This window comes from Saimiri boliviensis, chromosome X (assembly GCF_048565385.1).
Source record: "Saimiri boliviensis isolate mSaiBol1 chromosome X, mSaiBol1.pri, whole genome shotgun sequence".
Taxonomy (NCBI): Eukaryota; Metazoa; Chordata; class Mammalia; order Primates; family Cebidae; genus Saimiri; species Saimiri boliviensis.
In genome coordinates, this window is record NC_133470.1 from 55818294 (window position 1) to 55836261 (window position 17968).

At 40.6% G+C, this 17968-nt stretch overlaps 1 protein-coding gene across 1 annotated transcript in view; it reads right to left on the minus strand.

Annotated features, from left to right (window-relative positions):
- EDA2R (ectodysplasin A2 receptor) overlaps positions 1-17752 on the minus strand; it is a 52518-nt gene extending 34766 nt beyond the window's left edge. Inside the window, 1 exon segment of the mRNA XM_074392239.1 lies at positions 17662-17752. The gene's annotated coding sequence lies outside the window, so the exon portion shown is untranslated.
- Between the last annotated feature and the right edge of the window lie 216 nt (positions 17753-17968).

Consider the following 17968-nt stretch of genomic DNA (forward strand, 5'->3'; position numbering starts at 1 on the left):
GGTATATATCCAGTAATGGGATTGCTGGGTCAAATGGTATTTCTATTTCTAGATCTTTGAGGAATTGCCACTCTGTCTTCCACAATGGTTGAACTAATTTACACTCCCACCAACAGTGTAAAAGCATTCCTATTTCTCCACATCCTCTCCAGCATCTGTTGTCTCCTGATTTTTTAATGATCACCGTGCTAACTGGCATGAGATGGTATCTCAATGTGATTTTGATTTCTATTTCTCTAATGAGCAGTGATGACGAGTTTTTCATGTGTTTGCTGGCTGCATAAATGTCTTTTTTTGAGAAGTGTCTGTTCATATCTTTTGCCCACTTTTTGATGGAGTTGTTTTCTTCTTGTAAATTTTTTTAAGTTCTTTGTAGATTCTGGATATCATTAGGCTTTTGTCAGATGGGTGGACTGCAAATTTTTTTTCCCCTTCTGTTGGCTGCCAGTTCACTCTAACGATAGTTTCTTTTGCTGTGCAGAAGCTCTTTAGTTTAATTAGATCCCATTTGTCTATTTTGGCTTTTGTTGCCATTGCTTTTGGTGTTTCTGTCATGAAGTCCTTGCCCATGCTTATGTCCTGATTGGTATTACCTAGGTTTTCTTCTAGGGTTTTTATGGTGTTAGGTCTTACGTTTAAATCTTTAATCCATCTGGAGTTAATTTTTGTATAAGGTTTAAGGAAGGGTTCCAGTTTCAGTTTTCTGCACATGGCTAGCCACTTTTCCCAACACCATTTATTAAATAGGGAATCATTTCCTCATTGCTTGTTTTTGACAGGTGTGTCAAAGATCAGATGGCTGTAGATGTGTGGTATTACTTTCAAGGCCTCTGTTCAGTTCCATTGGTCTATATCTCTGTTTTGGTACCAGTACCATGCTGTTTTGATTACTGTCACCTTGTAGTATAGTTTGAAGTCAGGTAGTCTGATGCCTCCAGCTTTGTTTTGTTTTGTTTTGTTTAGGATTGTCTTGGCTATGCAGGCTGTATATTGGTTCCATATGAAGTTTAAGGTGTTTTTTTTTTTTTCCAATTCTGTGAAGAATGTCAATGGTAGCTTCATGGGGATAGCATTGAATCTATAAGTTGCTTTGGACAGTATGGCCATTTTCATGATATTGAGTCTTCCTAACCATGAACATGGAATGTTTTTCCATCTGTTTGTGTCCTTTCTTATTTCCTTGAGCAGTGGTTTGTAATTCTCCTTGAAAATGTCCTTCACATCCATTGTTAGTTGTATTCCTAGGTATTTTATCCTTTTTGTAGCAATTGTAAATGTGAGTTCACTCATGATTTGGCTCTCTGTTTGTCTGTTATTGGTGTATAGGAATGCTTGTGATTTTTGCACATTGATTTTGTATCCTCAGACTTTGCTGAAGTTGCTTATCAGCTTAAGGAGATTTTGGGCTGAGGTGATGAGGTCTTCTAAGCATACAATCATGTCATCTCCAAATACAGACAATATGACTTTCTCTTTTCCTAATTGAATATCCTTGATTTCTTTTTCTTGCCTGATTTCCTGGCCAGAACTTCCAGTACTATGCTGAATAATAGTAGTGAGAGAGTGCATCCTTGTCTTGTGCCAGTTTTCAAAGGGATTGCCTCCTGTTTGATTTTATTAGAGTACAAAAGCATAGACTCTGGACCGTTTTGAAGAAGTCAGTGCTTATGTGTAAAACTACCTAATGAGAGTTAAATGTCATTACCCAGGAACAATGTCAGACCTTATATCAATTTTCCCCTGTAATCAACAGTTTCCTGTAGCATATGTAATTACCTTTTAAAAGATAAAGTAAAAGAATAAATATGTTTTCAGAAAATTAGAGCTACTCTTAGGTATGGCATACTGCAGCCAGACACTCTTGCAAAGTATCACAAAGAATGTGCCTGAATCCTCTAAACTTCTGGGTAAGTTGGCAATATAGACAGACCTATAAAATTCCCAAGAGTAGAGACCACTGCATGCCCAGTGCCTAGCCCTGAACCTGGCAGAGGTTGTGTACCTCAACAGTGCTTACTATTTGTTAGCTTGTCAACATGCTTCATTCCCTGGACTGTGGCTAACTATGCATATGTATCTAGCCACCTAGGTTATTTCTCTTTCAGATAATGACTTTGCAACCAATAGTAGTAACCTCACATAAAGAAAAGAGCAAAGCTCTTAGTTAGGGACATGTAGATTTGGGTTTGAATCTTAATTGTGCATCCTCAAACAAATTGTACCTTTGTCAGCATCTGTTTCTTCATCTGCAAAATGGAGGTTTAAATAATATACTGCACAGTAATTTAGAAAATTAAATGCAATAATACATGTTAAAGGACCAAGTATAGGGCTTGATACATATGAGACACTTGGTAATTAACAGGTTCCCTTTCTTTTTTCCTCTTCAGAAGAGTGAGGTTTATAGCAAAAGGAGTGCACATTTGTTACTCTTGGGATGCGTGGGGAAGAAAAGGAAAAGGTACCTAAGTATCTTTATTGACCATTTCAGCTGGAGCATGAAGGCCATGTTTAAGATGGGTCCCACTATAGCAGTTTCCTACTCATTAATCGCAACCACCGGTGACCTGAGGCTTAAGGAAAAGATTCTCCACGATACCTTCAGTACCTAAGCCACCTTGGCTAAAAGAAACATTGTTCTAAGTGTTTGCTAGATTTTTTTCACTAAGACATTCCTGTATAGGATTAACTTGGTCAACAAACGTGAGGAAACTTTTCTGAGATAATTGTCTTTGAAATGGAAGTGCAAAGGAAATAAAATCAGATTTGCAAGTGAGGATGTTATTATGGACTTTATGAAATAGCATATTATTTTCCACAGAAAAGTCTCTCTTGCCTCCACAACATAAGGTTGTGATTGCTCAAGAAAATTTTTTTCACCCCAACTTTGACATGGGACTGTGTTCTCTTTACATTACTGAGGGTTGGGAAGAGGAAGGGAAGTGGCAGAAGCCTCATTTCTCAATCTCATGAAGTATAACATATGGTGGGGTTCTGATTCTGCTAAAGCCCATCACCTACACAGTTGTTCTGTTTGCCAACTATATCCTGAAATACTGCCTCCAACTTCCCAAATTGCCCAGAGAATATCTGATCCTTGTAACTCAGGAGTAGTTTGGACATCAGATGAGGTAATGTGGAAGTGCTCTAAAAATTCATGTGGGTAACATGCTGGGACTTTTTGTCTGTCTGTTTCTGATTGCAGTACAGCATATACGTAGCAAGGAGTACAAAGATTAAGTAATCTAATGAATTTTTACATATGCACATGCCCATGTAAACACCACCCAGAAACATACACAGAACCTTTCTATTACCCCAGCAGACTCCCTCATACCCCTTCCCAGTCAATATCACCCCCACTCCAGGTAATTACAGCACAGGCTTCTATCACTATGATTAGTTTTACCTGTCTTTGAAATTCACACAAATTTGAATAATACAAGATGCACTCTTCTGTTTCTGGCTTCTCTTGCTAAATATAATGTCTGTGATAGTTATCCACTATGTTTTTTGTAGCAACATTTGCTCATTACTATTGTTGTGTAGTATCCTATTGTATGGATATACCACAATTTATACTTTTTTTCTTGGTAAACGTTGGGCTGCTTTTAATTTGAGGCCATTATAAATTGAGTTGTTATACTATGGTTGACTGATTTTTTTAAAAAAGTGTTAAGAAAATTCAATAAGAAAAAACAATCTTCTTAAAAAGTGGTGTTGGGGAAACTGGATATCCACATGCAAAAAAACTAATTGGACCCCTAACTCACATCATATACAAAATTAACTCATGATAGACTAAATCCCTAAACTTAAGAGTTAAAACTACAAAACTCTTATAAATGCTTTTTTATAAGAAAACATACAAATTCTATAATCAATGTTTTTCTCATAGGAAAATATAGGTGTAAATGTTTGTGACACTGGATTAGGCAGTGGTTTCTTAGCTATAACAACAAAAGCACAAGAACAAAATCGAAAAATAGATCAATGACATGTAAACGAAATTTAAAAATTAAAAATGTTTGTGCTTCAAAAGACACCATCAAGAAAATGAAAAGACCACCCACATAATGGGAGACAAATTTTTCTTATCTGATGAGACTTGTATCTAGAATATATAGAAAACTCTTTCAACTCAAAAATTTTAAAAAAGATGACTTAAAAATGAGTACAGAATTTGAATAGATATCACTCTAAGATTTACAAATGGCCCATAAATACATGAAAAGATGTTCAGTGTCATTAGCAACAAAGAGAATGCAAATCAAAACCACAATGAAACACCACTTTATATCCACTACAATAAAAAAAAAAGCCAATCAAATGTTATCAAAGATGTGGAGAAACTGGAACCCTTATGTATTGCTGGCAAGAATACAAAATGATGTAGCCATATTAGAAAATAATTTGGCAGCTCCTCATAATGTTAAACATCATGTTATAACATGACTCAGCAATTTCACTCCCAGGTGTAAATACCCAAAATAATTAAAAACATGTGTCCACAAAAAAAAAAAACCTGTAAACAAATGTTCCTAGCAGCATTATTTATAATAGCCAAAAGTGAGGAAAACCATTCAATTGATGAATGGGAAACAAAATGTAGTCTATCCATACAATGAAAATTATTCAGTCAGAGAAAAGAATGATTAATTATGCAGTAACATGAATGAACCTTGAAAACATGCTAAATAAAAGAAGCTAGACACAAAATGACAAATATTGTATGATTCTATTTACATGAAATTCCCAGAATAGGCAATCAATAGAGACAGAAAGTAGTTTTAGTGGTTATCAGGGCTTGGGGAGAAAGGGAAATGGGGAGTGACTGCTTAATAGGTATAAGTTTCTTTCTGGGGTAATGAAAATGCCCTGGAATTAGACAGTGGTGATGGTCATGTGACTTTGTGTATATGCTAAAATCAGTGAATTATACGCTTTAAAAGGGTAAGTCCTATGGTATGTGAATTATATCTCATTTTAAAAGATAGTTTTTTAGCTTTATTTAATACTGTGAATGTGTTATTCCAATAGGACATTGCCTAAGTTAGCCCCCCCAAAATTGTTAAAGCTGCTATGAATATTTTTATATAGTCCTCCAACTATAATTTGATTTATCCAACTTTCACCCAAACTTATCCAGTATGTGTTGTATATACATTGTTGTCTTTACAAGGGCCAAGAAGTGGCAATATGACTAGAGTTATCTCCTTATTTTGCCTGTCTGTCATGTGGCTGTTCTTCCCACTCATCCCCCTGTCCTGATTCCTCAAAAAATAACGTAGAAGAGTAAGACTGCAAGCAGACAGGGAAGAGGAGAAACAATAAAGCTGAAATTAATAGTAGGCCCCAAATTAGCTCATCGTGCCCTGAATAATTGATGTTGGCCAAGTTTCTGCTGGATGTGAGGTACCCTGGCTGCTGGGGGTACAGCTGCTTCTGGCTGCAGCTTGTGGCTGTTGCTCTTCTTAACTTGCACACATGCCTGTGGGATGAAACATGCTCTCTCTATGTAGTATGGGTAGGCAGGACAGAAAGACAAGTCTAAATTAAGAACTCAGTACTTCAGGATATTTGCATTGCCTGAACAGTGCAGAAGGGGAGGGATTAAAAAGGGTGAAGAAGACAGCAGATGGTCTCCATGCCTTGCCCGTTCTTCTCCTGTGAGTCCATCCCTCTACCCACATACACAAGACAAAATCAAAGCAGTTGCTCAACCTTGCCTTGAGAACACTGCTTTCCTTGATATTCAAGCTTCTAAACTGTACAGTGTCATCATTTTCAGATGTCTGGCCTGTAATCCAAATGTTGCTTTACCTTTCGGTGTTGGCACTTAGCCTTCCCCTTTTCTGACCTGCTTCTATCCTAGGTTTCTCTTGTCTATAAGCCCCTTCCAAACTATCAAACATTATATCTGCCTTTTGCTCTACTATTTGTAAAGTTTGCACTTCTTGTTTTAGTGCAGTATAGTGAATGGTCCCAGGACCAGCTCTGCCATCAGGAGAATATCCCCTCCCAATGCTGCAATCAAGTTCCCCTTTTGTACCATTAGGGAGTTGGTTTGGCTAATCTCTTAGACCACTGGTTCTCAATCTTGGTTGCACCTTGGGAGTGCCAAAACATACTGACACCTGGGTCCCTCCCCTAAGATTCTGTTGTAATTAGTAAAAAATGCGACCTGAGCATGTGACATTTTACAGTTCACCAAGTGATTCTCGTGTGCAGTCAATGTTGAAAATCACAGTTTTAAGGGCTCTTTTGGCTCTGACCTTGTCTGTTTCACCTGAATATAAAGGGCATTCAGAAAAAAGGCTTTTCTGTGTCTCTCTCCCATATGCAAAGAGAATCTGTTGAGAGAGAAACCTGGGGCCTACCCATATTTTTTCTAAGGAGAATAGGAAATAAAAATAAAGAGGCTAAAACATGTTAGATAATGTCATTTCCAGCCTCAAAAGCCATTGAAGTCTCCCTCTTTCACTAATAATAAAACATAAGTCCTACATAATTTTGGATATAACTTCAAAAATGAATAGGTATGTAAAAACATAAAATATATGCAGTGATGTATGGCATATAATAAAGAGCTCATATTAAAAAATAAAAAATCAAGTTCTTATAATGGCCAATGGAGCCCTTAGATGATATCCCTACCTCAACTTCCCCCATTATTTTTTTTGACCTTATGTTCTACTACTCTTTTCCTTATTCTCTTCACTCCGGCCATGCTGGCCTCCTTGTAGGTCTTCAAACTAACCAGAAATGCTTTCATCTTAAAGCCTTCACATCTGCTGTTCCCTCAAGCAGAATTGTTTTTTTCCAAGATATCTGCATGGCCACCTCCCTAATCTTCTTCAGTTCTTTGTTCATATACAGTCTTCTTAGTCAGGCTTCTCTGATCACTCTCAAATTTTCACCTTCTTTCCATTATTCCTATACCCATTTCCTGTTTTATTCTTTTCCATAGCACATGTGATCTTCTGACATATCACACGTCTTACTTATATACTTCTTTATTGTTTATTTTTTCCCCAATTAGAATGTAAATGCCATGAGACCATGGTACCTATTGTGTTTGCTACTTCATCCTCAGTGCTTAGAATAGTGCCTGGCACACAGTAGGCACTAAATAAATATTTGTTGGGTGAGCAAATGGTGAAAATCTACGGAATAATGGGAATAATCTCCTGCCTGAGTAAAAGGTTTCAGAGTGTATATGGGACTTTCTATCAATTGGCTCAACAGATCATCATGATATCCCTAGGAGGAAGCTAGGGATTGTCATAAAAAATTAATAAATTTGGCCAGATGCAGTGGCTCATGCTTATAATCTCAGAACTTTGGGAGGCCAATGTGGGTGAATCACATGAGGTCAGGAGTTTGAGACCAGCTTGGCCAACATGGTGAAACCTTGACTCTACTAAAAATACAAAAATGAGCTGGGCATGGTTGCACATGCCTGTAATTCCAGCTATTTGGGAAGCTAAGGCACAAGAATCACTTGAACCGGGAGGCTGAGGTTGCCATAAGCCAAGATTGTGCCACTGCACTCCAGTCTGAGCAACACAGCAAGACTCCATCTTAAGTAAATAAATCAATAGATTAAAAAAGAAGATCACATGGTGAGGAAGGAAAGGACTGATCTGAGATCTTGCTTGAGATTTCAGTAAGAAGTAGAGCTGGGGGGTCATCATGGCAGACACGAGGCCGGACTAGATTGCAGTTCCTACTCGGATGGACAGAGCAGTGTGAGGAGGCTTGCATCATGAATTTCAGGTCCAGGACGACTGTAAGAACAAACCAGGAATCCCGAGAGGACCCACAGACACTCTGAAGGGAATAGACTCCACCTGTAGGACCCAGCAAATACTCCAAATACTGTGAGTGTCCCAACTGCAGAAGTGGGAAAGGGAGATCCTCCACTACCAAACACACACCCCCACTGGGAAAACTGAAGGTCTAGTTTGTGGGAGAAGTTTCTGATCTTACCTGCAGCTGAGTCAATAGAGAGCCAAGGAAAATACAGGGTTAGAGGAAGCACCCATAAAGGCCACGGGAGCTTGCTGGGTCCCCAAGCAGGCCATTCCTGCCTGGAACCATAGGGAACCTTCAGAAGGGTGGCCAGAGGCATGGGGGAAAACACCATGGGGAAAAGGAAGTCTCCAGCTGAGCTTTGTAACAATTTGAACCAGGAGAGAAGCATCTTGGTTAGAACTCAGGGTATGACACTCATCTTGTGTGAAGACTCCACAGGCAGGGGAAGAACCAAAGCCCTTTTCTTTCAGAGCTGGGAGGTGGGTAGCATGGGGTAGGTTCTCAAGCCCTGTTCATCCACTGCCTAGAAACAGACATGGGACCGTTAGGGGGGCACAGTGGGAGTCAGACTGGCCATTGAGATTGTGTGGGAGCTGGGTGAGGCCTGTGACTGCCAGCTGTGCCCTGCTTCCCTGACAACCTGCATGACTCAGCAGAAGCAGCCATACTCCTCCTAGGTACACAACTCCATGGACCTGGGAACCTCACCCACACCCCCACAGCAGCTACAGCAAGACCCACTCAAGGAAAGCGTAAGCTCAGACACACCTAGCCCCACCCCCACCTGATTGTCCTTCCCTACTTGCCATGGCAGCTGAAGACAACGGGCATATATACTTGGGAGTTCTAGGGCCCCGTGTACCACTGGTTCCTCTCCACACTACCATAGCTTATACTCTCTGAAAAGCACCCTCTCCTAGCAGAAGGCCAACCACCACAAAACTAGAAAATTAAACCACTAAAACTAAGAACTGTTACAGAGACCATTTCACCCCCTGCCACCTCGAACAGAACAGGTGCTGGTAGCTACAGGTGAGAGACTCATAGACAGTTCACACCACAGGACTTTGGGCAGACAACCCCCAGTACCAGCCAACAGCCAGGGAGAGGGAGAAGAGAGGAAGAGAGGGGAGAGGAAGGGGGAGGAGGGGATGGGAGGGGAGGGGAGTGGAGGGAAGAGGAAGGGAGCATGCAAAGGAAAACCTATCAGATTAACAGCAGATTTTTCAGCAGAAACCCAACAAGCTAGAAGGAATTGGGGGCCCTATTTTCAGCCTCCTAAAAATATAACAATTATCAGTCAGGAATTTTGTATCCAATGAAAGTAAGCATCATATATAAAAGAAAGATACAGTCTTTTTCAGACAAACAGATGCTGAGAGAATTCACCACTACCAAGCCACCACTACAAGAACTGCTAAAAGGAGCTCTAAATCTTGAAACAAATCCCGGAAACACATAAAAACAGAACCTCTTTAAAGCATAAATCAATCACACAGAACCTATAAAACAAAAATACATTTTAAAAACCAAAACTAAAAAAAAAACCAATGTACATAGGCAACAAATAGCACAATGAATGCAATGGAAACTCACATTTTAACACTAACATTGATTGTAAATGGCCTAAATGCCCCACTTAAGAAATACAGAACTGCAGAAAGGATAAGAACTCACCAACAACTATCTGCTGCCTTCAGGAGATTCACCTAACACATAAGGACTCACATAATCTTAAAGAAAATGGATAGAAAAAAGCATTTCATTCAAATGGACCCCAAAAGTGAGCAGAGGTAGCTATTCTTATATCAGACAAAACAATCTTTAAAGCAACAGCAGTTAAAAAGAGACAAAGAGGGACATTATATGATACAAGGCCTTGTCCAACAGGAAAATATCACAATCCTAAACATATATGCAAATAACACTGAAGCTCCCAAATTTAGAAAGCAATTACTAATACACCTAAGAACTGAGATAGACAGCAATGCAATAATAGTTGGGGACAGAACTCAAAGATAATTTAGGACCTATGAGTCTGGCACACTTTTCAAGGCAGTATTGAACTTTAGAGAATGGAGGGCCTCCCAGCCTTCACTGCAATTTTTTCTTCAGTGATATTTTAGGATGGGCAAAGATGTATTTTATGAACGTCAACCAAACTGCACTTGAAATAATGGTTTGACAGGGTAACTGTCGAAGCCTTAGGAGATAAGGGTCAGGTCAAAGGCGGTTACAATAGGAACAGAGAGAAAGTGATAGTAGGAGACATAAACATTATAAAGTGAGGACCAACAGAATGACAAGAGTCAGAGAAGATTCTGAGAGCTCCTGCCTAGGAAACCACAAGAATGTAAGTGCCATATGAGTCTGGCACCTATGAGTCTGGCACACTTTTCAAGGCAGTATTGAACTTTAGAGAATGGATGTCCTCCCAGCCTTCACTGCAAACTCTGCCTCCTGGGTTCAAGTGCCATAAGAAGCATGAAAGGAGTGCTGCTTGGTAAGAGAAAAGATAATGCACAGTTTTTCAATTATTTTTAGCATATGTGCTTCAGAAACGAGCACTTCAATTATTTCAAGTATAGAGAAGTTGAAGGGGAGAGAGAAACATTTCAGTGGTCATGTCCAACAAGCATATAAAATATGCAGAATATAAGTTGAAGTTGGAGATGTGTCAATGCATTAAAAGACCAGAATAACAGTTCTTGCTCATGGCTGCACATCAGAATCATCTGGAGCACTGAAAAAAAATCCTATACTCTGGATTAATTAAATAAAAACCTCTGCGGGTTGATAAACTCTGGCCTAAGTAAATCATGGCAGAAGTTAAATCATGGGTAAAGAAGAATGGCTGGGTGCAGTGGCTCCTGCTTGTAATTCACTTGAGGTCAGGAGTTCAAGACCAGGCTGGCCAACATGGCAAAACACTGTGTCTACTAAAAATGCAAAAATTAGCCAGGTGTGGTGGTGCACACCTGTAGTACCAGCTACTCAGGAGACTGAGGCAGGAGAATCACTTGAACCCAGGAGGCAGAGGTTGCAGTAAGCCGAGACAGTGCCACTGCACTGCAGCCTGGGTGACAAAGCCATACTCTGTCTCAAAAAAATTAAAAACAAATATAAGAAGAATGCCAAGAACAAAACATTGAGGGTCACTCATACTTGAAGCTGGAAGAGCAGGAGCAGATGATAGCAACAAAGAAGGGGAAGCCAGAGAAGAAAAAAAAAAACAAAGAACCTTGATAGGGTAGTATAGCACAAAGCTTTAAGAAGTAAGGGATGCCCAGTGTGTCAGCTTTTAAAACTGGGAGGTGGAGGAGGACAGGTCTGAAGATGTGCTATTTTGATTTTATTACATGGGCAGGTGATGAAAGTAAATTGTCCTTTTGTTTTTAAGTACACTAAAATCTGTGCCTGGAATAGACATAATTCAGAGACCACAGGTGGTTACTTCAGTTTTTAATGCATTACTTTCAACATTTCCAAAGTGGCTGAAGAATTTTAACTGTTAGTGATAGTAACATCTGGCCCAGTGATGTCAGGAATGGTATATCAACAGAGGAGAATGAACATATGCAAAATTAAAGAAGTCTCATCTATTCTCCTTTGTCTTTTATTCTAGTGCACACAGCAAGAGGTCATGCTCCAACTGGGGTAGAAAAAGAAAAAAAAAATCTTTACTAAAAGCCATTGTAATTGTACAGACAGAATTAATGACCAATTGAACTAGGCTGCTTCCACTTGGCCAAAAGTAAATGCTAACCATTTGCGTCAAATCGTTTTGCCTTCAAAACATCTGCATACATGCACACACACAACAAACAAAGCACAAACCTCACAAAACAAAAATAACTTAGAAGACTGTAGATTAAAAATATAAATATTTGGATAGTGTTTGGCAACTGCTGAAAATAATCGTTAAAGGAAAGGGGAAAAGGAATTGTGTAGCCATGAATACAAAGATATTATTAAAGAAACAGGATGAAATTAAGGACACCAAATTCTGGGCTGATTTTGAGGGAAAATGTTCTTCTACTGACTTCTGAAATACTCTTCCCAAGCGGGAGCGAAAGCACAGAAACTACCCTGGATAATGTTCAAGGGAAAAATGAGATAATGTATGTGAGAGTGCTCTGGAAACTCCAGGTTGTGCTACACATGTGAGGAGTTGCTATGATTGTTGTCACTACCGCACCCAGAGCTGAGGAACAAAGGGCACAGGAGACAAGCCTCAAGCTAGACCAGCACTCAGCTAAACTCCACTTTGCTCTGCTGTTACCCTAGCCAAAGTGAGTCTCTGGTCATGTACCAATCACCACACGATGCCACAAAATTATGGTATCATAAAAAATTAGTTGCTCTACCAGCAGTACTGGAAGGGAAGAAAAGTTGACTTCCCAAGAAAGCTTTTGGCTGAGTTGTCCCAGTTGGGAATTGAATTCATGGTATGATTTATTTGCAGGGCTGGGACTGGATAAAACTCAGTCAAGTACTCCAATTTCTGATTTCTATTAAGTTTGTTGGTCTTGCCCCATACTCCCTCCACCCTGTCCCATTTACCAAGCCATCTTGAATAGCTTTATCTGAAGATGTCAATAAGAATAGTCTATTTTTTTTTTTTTTCCCATAGCAATCAAGTACTCCGTCCTATCCTCATAGGCCAGGGAATAAAATATCCTAAAGGATAAGAGATCCAAATCTGTGGGCATTTACAAACACAACCCAGGGCCACATCCTTACCAGAGGACCGGTAGAATAGAATGAGACCCAAAGAATGAGGCCTCTATATACAAAATAGAATACTGCCACCAAAATATTTCTTTATTTTTTCTTTAGATGACCAAGAAAACAGAGAAAGGAATAGGACTTTGTGAGGTTGTAGAGGGAAGGTGAGATTGATACCAAGAAGCCTACAATCTCTCATGTAAATGCACATCCTTTGAAACCATTTTTAGACTCTGACAATCTTAGAGCCAAAGGGGGATTTAAAATTAATCTTAGCCCCAGTGGCCTGTTGCCCAGTAAAGAAATATCATCCAGCTCCACTTGAAGTCTTTTAGTAATAAGCACCTCAGTACTCTTAAGACATCACATTCCATTGTGGGGTTTTTTTTCCTCCTCTTTGGCAACCAATTAAAACTTCAAACTATCAGATAATTGAAAACATATAGTCATGGAATCCTGAAATTATTCAAGACAACTTAACCCCATTTCCTGATGAACCAAGATGAGGAAATTGATGCTCAGAAAAGGGATAGAATTTTCCCCAAGTCACACAGTTGGTTGGTGGTTGACCTAAAAGTAGAATTCAAGTCTGCATATTCAGGGCCCAGTGGCTTCTCTACTTCCCATATACAAAGAGAGGAGTTGGCCCAGCTTTAAGACCAATTACTCAGTGACTATACTACCAAAGCTTCAGCTTCTTTTTCCTAACTCCCACAGCTCGATAATGGCTCATTTTACCCTCAACAGAAACAATTCCAAACGGTGGGCTGGTTCATGGAGAGATGGATTGTAGGAGGGAAGTATGCTGCCTACTCTTTGGCTTATCAACAATGGTGACTGACAACCTCCTGGAAGTAGGACATCTTACTGTTTGATCCCACCATATATTACACGGAAATTCCTTTATTTTTGAGAATAGAGTGATGTCTTTTGGTGATGTTTGGAGGGTAGAATAACTGTTGTCACCCCAAGATAGGGAGAATTAATTTCTGGTCACTCAGAAATCACTTAAGGAGCACCTTCTATACTAGGTATTCTGTTAGAACTTCATGGCAAGAGAGAAAAACAGAGGTAAATAAAGCATATTCTCCATATTTAAGAGACTGCAATCTGGTGGACAACATAAAAATATATACCACTAACTCTGATCCAAGACAGACTATAGCCATCCTCATATCTATGTACACAAAATAATATTAACTGTATTTTACATACTGATAGTGAAACTGACCCATATCCTTCCTGTTAAGCTCCCATGATGGTAATACATGGGTGGACCTAGTTTCCAAAAAGAAAGCAGTGAAAAAGCAGCTTCTGCTTCAATATGAAGCTTCAGCACTGAGGAGTGGCTCCAAAAGATGATTCATTCTCTGCAGGAGGCATTCGAGTGAAGCAGGTCAAGAAGACATCTAAAGAAAGGAATTCAGCCAGGCTCAGTGGCTCAGCACTTTGGGAGGCCGAGGAGGGTGTATACGAAGATCAGGAGATCGAGACCAACCTGGCCAACCTGGTAAAACCCTGTCTCTACTAAAATAGAAAAAATTAGCCAGGCGTTGTGGCACGCACCTATAGTCTCAGCTACTTGGGAGGCTGAGACACACTTGAACCTGGGAGGCAGAGGTTGCACAGTGAGCCAAGATCGCACCACTGCACTCTAGCCTGGTGACAGAGCAAGACTCCGTCTCAAAAGAAAAGAATTCTCTCAAAGAAGGAATAACTGCTTTAAGGTAATTGGAAATCCATCTTTCTTTTGTCTCATTCTTTAGTGCCAGAGTTGGTCTAATTGTCCAGCTATCTATCACCTTAAACTCTAACAGCTGTGGAAATTAAAAAACCCTACTGAACTTGGAGTAAGAAAAATGTAGCTTCCAGTTCTGGCACAGATACTTACCAACTAAATGAGCTGTCTGGCCACCTGTATAATATATATAAAAAAATCTGCACTTCCCTCAGTTGAAGATAAAGAATCACTGGGATGATAGATTTGAAAGTATTTGGTACATAGTGGAAAAAATGATTTATATTCTTTCATTTTTCTTTTTAAGATGGAGTCTCACTTTTTTGCCCAGGTTGGAGTATAGTGGCATGATCATAGCTCACTGCAACCTCAAACTCCTTGGCTCAGGAGATTCTAGTGCCTCAACCTCCCGAGTAGCTTGGACTATAGGTGCCCAGCATCCAGTGCCCTGCTAATCAAAAAAAAAAAATTTACATAGACAGGGTCTCGCTATGTTTCCCAGGTTGGTCTTGTACTCCTGGACTCAAGCCTTCCTCTAACCTCAGGCTCCTAAAGTGCTAGGATTACAGGAATGAGCCTGAGCAGAAAAAATAGTTTTAAAAAAAATAAACTACAAAGAAATTTGTCACATTTATCCATTCTGTTCCTTTTGCAGAAGTCCTCATTACTATGAAGACATACTCATACCCCAATTTATAGACTTCAAAACCAGAGTCATATTTGACTTGGCACCATGCCAGATAAGAAATGGTACAATTAGCTGAGCTGTTTGACCCAGGCACAGAAGATGCAGGGGGATCTGATCTCTGATCTTCAGATCTCTGAAAAACTGTCATGGAAGAAAACGAACAGACTGCTCTAGGTGGTCTCAAGGGGAATGACTAGGATATCCAGGTACAAGCTTTAGGAAAACAAAGTTAAGCTAAGCAAAGGAAGCACTTTTAGCAGTCCAAGGCTTTCCCTGAAGTGAATGGGCTCTCTCAGGAAGAAGTAAGGAACTCCCTCTAGAAGTGTTCAAGCAGAGATTGGCAGGGATGTTTTAATGTGGAGTCCATTAGGGTAAAAGTAAATTACGAATCATGAAATTCTATTTGTCAGGCGCTATGCACTAAACCCTTGGCAGGAAATACCTCTTTTAATTATCTCATAACACCATGATGTGAGTACTATTATCCCTTTTTTCCAGGGTAGAACGCTGAGGCTCAAAGAATTTCACTACTTCTCATTTAGCTTACTACTGGCATGGTGGGTGGTAGGAACAATTATCTGTTGCACTGGTTTGGCATTCAATGCAGTAGTACCTTAGACTGTGTGTAAAACACACAAACACACCATACGCACTTCTAAGTGCTTTGTGGAAATACTGATCCTAGTTGGGAATGTCAGGTACATAATATGTTTAGGATCACAAACCGCAGACAAATAGCAAACCCAGGACTTGAATACAGCTGTGTCTAGCTCAGAAAGTGCATATCCTTTCTATTGCATTATCCACAGAAGTGAGATGGGAATGCACAACCTTTTACCCTCTAAGCCAACTTGAAAAGATTCTGATTTTCTCTTTCTTCCTTTTTCAATCCCATATAATTTATCAACTACAAAGTTCCATAGATTCAACTTCCGTGATGGCTTGTTAAATTCATTACCTCCTTTCTATTCCCATAGCCACCACCTCAGTCCCAGGGCCTTGTTCTCTCACTGCCTCTAGTTTATCCACCTCTTATGTTTTCCTATTCCAGCTGACTAACCATTTTTTTCTTAACCAGATTACTATTCCTAAAGCAGAGGATCTGCCCTTTTTTTTTAAGCTCAGAAACTTTCAATGGCTTTCCATTGTCTGCTAAATCCAATCAAAACCCTAGCATCCACTGTCTTTTGCAGTTTACCACCCATCTGCCTTGGCAACTTTAACTTACATTTTCCTGCTAACTCTCAAATCCAGGTCAGCTGGTGTTCTTTTCACATGTCCTGAGCTTCCCTGCCTTAAAGCAGTTGTTCCTGTTATTTTCTCAGCTTAAACTGTCTTCTCTATCTCCACCTGTTGAAATCTTATCTGTGTGCCACAGTCTATTTTAAATAATAATAGTTAATATTTATTGAGTGTTTATTTTGGGTCAGCCACCGTGCTAAGTGTGTGAAAGTATTTTATATGGATTATATCATCTAATACTCACAACAACCCTATGAGGTAGGTGCTATTATTATCCACTTTAGCCTGGAGTTAACAGAAACTCAGAAAGGGAGAAGTAATTTTATTTGTCCAAGGTCACACAAGTTAAAAAATGGTGAGTATGAGATGTGAACTCAAATAGTCTAACTATGGAGCCCTGAAAGGCATTGCAATTTTAAAAAACAATCAAAAACCTTTTTCTAATTTCATATGTTTCAACTTGATATGATCCTTACTTGGCAGCCTCTGAGCATTTTGATTTAACTTTTAAAACCTCTCTCGTGTTATATTTATATTTATCTGTGTTTTTTATATCCAGGATGACACTGTCAGGCCCCAGTGGATACAGCCTAAGTCTCAGACAAACATCTCACTGTCTCACACATGGTGGCACAGACTAGGTGCTCAGTGAGTCTGCTGAGTTGAAAGTATGCTGTGGTGAAGGAAGGAACAGAGGAGTTATCTAGGAGAGATGGTACAAACTTTGCTGCCCCAGCTACCCAGCATGACATTGGCGAACTCTGCCAACACCTGTCTAAGTCAGACCCTGAAGTCTCTGTTTTCCTAGCCAGATCTCTGGCGGGTCCCTTCTTGTCCCCCCGTTCTTACAGCTTGCTGGGTCTTGGCCAGTGTTTGGGGTGAGGCAGGATCAAAATAACACTGCCCGGCACTCAGCTCCCAGGAATGAGAGATCAAGTAAACCAAGCTCGGCGGGTGAGGGGGTGGATTGAAAGCCCCCAAACAGAGCCAGCTTGCTCTTTACACAAGCCCGGACTTGCCCTCCAGCCACGTGGGCGGGCCAGCAGTTTTGCTTTCCTCAGGATGCTCCACAAGTCTGATCCACTGCTCCCCCCTCCACTAACTCCCAGTCTCCTTCTCTTCTTTACGAACGCTAGATGCTCAAGGTTGCTGGACACGTCCAGGCATGTTCCCAATGCAGGTCCAGTAAGAGCCTACAGGGCAATGCAGGTCCAGTAAGAGCCTATAGGAACTGGCTCGCCAGGACCCTAGGGATATCAGCCCAAATCCCTGGCACCTCAGAAAGCACTCTCCGGATACAACTGGATGGACTGACAGTCACGGGGCGCCCTCCCTATTGTTTTTGCGGCACCCTAGCAGGATCATCCTGACACGATTCTGTACTTCCGCACCTAGATGCCGCAGGTCCCAGCCGCCTTGCCACACCAGAGAGTGTTCCCACACTTACCCTGTAACGGACGAGTAGATGGCTCTTGCTTCCAAAATGGGATTCCAGACAAACCCACCTCAGCCGAGAGCAAACAACCCACCCAGCTTCCGCCCCTCGGCCCCCGCCCCTCGGCCCCCGCCCCTCGGCCCCGCCCCTCGGCCCCGCCCCTCGGCCCCCAGCCTGCCCACACACTCACAGTGGATGAAATTCCTTGTAATCAAAGATCCGCTTGACTCATTTCACATCCACGTGTAGCTTCAATGGCCCAAATCCTCCTTTCAGGGTAAGCTTACTTCTTCCTCCCCAGTGAAGTTCCTAGAGCAGC